At 49.8% G+C, this 1,801-nt stretch overlaps 1 protein-coding gene across 1 annotated transcript in view; it reads left to right on the forward strand.

Annotated features, from left to right (window-relative positions):
* The window catches only part of OBSL1 (obscurin-like 1), a gene marked incomplete at its 3' end in the record, with an annotated part of 37,977 nt that overhangs the window by 727 nt on the left and 35,449 nt on the right, over positions 1-1,801 (forward strand). The gene's annotated exons all lie outside the window — the stretch shown is intronic.

Here is a 1,801-nt window from a genome sequence, read left to right on the forward strand (position 1 = left end):
AGGAATGCCTGATAAGCCTGAAATAGGGCTGGGGGGGGGTTGGGGTCCTCAGAGCTGGTTTAGACTATGGGCAAAGAATGTGAGCTGGGAGATAACTCAACCCAAATCTCACATCAGTTATGCGCTCACTAAATGTGAGGCCTTAGGGAAGCCATTATTCTTCTACCCCCCCAGCTCTCCTCCTTCCACTATGTGAAGCATCTGAATGCTTGAAATGTCCTAGATGGAGTCGTCAGTGGCATCATCACCAGCACCAACACCTCTGTGAAAGGGTGGTCTTCTGCCCCTCAAATGAAACGTTAACCATCCTAGCTGTAGTGGGGGACAACTGTGCTTGTGTTGCAGAAGAATAAAGTTGTGTGAATACATAATTATTTCTCTCCATACTTCTGTGAGTGCCCTATAAGGGAGGGGTCCTAATCGTACCTCTTGCGTTGCTCTTTTCCACATTGATCCATCTCGTGTGAGCTATCCCGGATGGCCAGAAAATAAAGAGATAAAAGTGAGCAAGGCTTTATGATGGTGATGATGCTGAGGAATTATGAGATTACAAAACAAGCAAAAATCTGGGGTGATCTCTTCTGGGTCAGAAAGTGTTGCTTAGGTCATTTTCCGGCCTGTGACCTTGGCTTGATGCTACCGTGCAGCAGCAGCTGCTGTGCTTAGGACAGGCAGAGATTTCGATGGACTTTGCCTGCCTGAAGAGCTGTTATTGATGTGTTATTTTCATCATAAGGACTTGACTGCAGACGTGGAGGGCTGTTAGGAACCCTGTGATGGTTTAACTCCCAGTCCCACAGCAGCATCTTCTGCTTGTTAGCTTCCTTATATATTAACAGGCACCATCAAGGTCAGGAGTGGGTGTTGAAGCTACTAGGAAAGTTCCTAGTGGGCCACTCTCCTGGAGCACCACTGGTGGTCCGAAGCAAGCCAAGCTCGGTGATGTTTGGTGACACTACCGGCATGACAGGAGTATGGCAGCCAGTATCCAGGTGGGGCCTGGAGGCCACCTGGTATTACAAGTGACCTCCAGGCTGCAGAGATCTGTGACCCTGGAGAAAATGGCTGCTTTGGAGGGTTAGGGTGCGTGGCATTGTATCCCGCTGAGGTCCCTCCCCTCCCCTCCCCAAGCCTAACCGGAGTTGGCCGCCGTGTCCTTGCCTCTTCACTACTTGCTGCTACTGCTGCCCTCTGGGGAGGCTCTCAGGTCAGACCCAGCTGCTGCCACCAGCACAGGGGGGTTGGCTCGGTTAGCTTCTGTGTCACTCTAGTGGTTGAATTCTCCCTGATCCTGGTGTAACATGGTGCTTATCTAGCAGGGTTGTCCCTGCGGGACCTCTCTCAGTTCCCCAGGGCCTGCAAGATGGAGCTCTTCCACCAGGCCTTTGAGTAGGAGTCGCCGTCACCATTATTCCATCTTCGTCCCCTATGCACTGTGTTTGAACATCATGACTGCCTGGCCCCCATCAGGGGAGCGAGGTGCCTGGGCACGGTTTTAGTTGACAAGACCTGAGGAAGTAGTTGTGGAAGTTAAGAGCTATCCATCTTGGATAGTGTTTTAATTATGTATTGTTGTTTTAACCTTGGCACATGGTGCCCTTGTGAGCCGCCCTGAGCCTTCGGGGTGGGGCGGGATATAAATTCAAATAAATATAAATAATAAATATGATATAATATAAAAGTGGAAGTTAAGAGCTATCCATCTTGGATAGTGTTTTAATTATGTATTGTTGTTTTAACCTTGGCACATGGTGCCCTTGTGAGCCGCCCTGAGCCTTCGGGGTGGGGCGGGATATAAATT

Source organism: Gekko japonicus, unplaced genomic scaffold (assembly GCF_001447785.1).
Source record: "Gekko japonicus isolate JY-2015 unplaced genomic scaffold, Gekko_japonicus_V1.1 scaffold446, whole genome shotgun sequence".
In the NCBI taxonomy this organism is placed as follows: Eukaryota; Metazoa; Chordata; class Lepidosauria; order Squamata; family Gekkonidae; genus Gekko; species Gekko japonicus.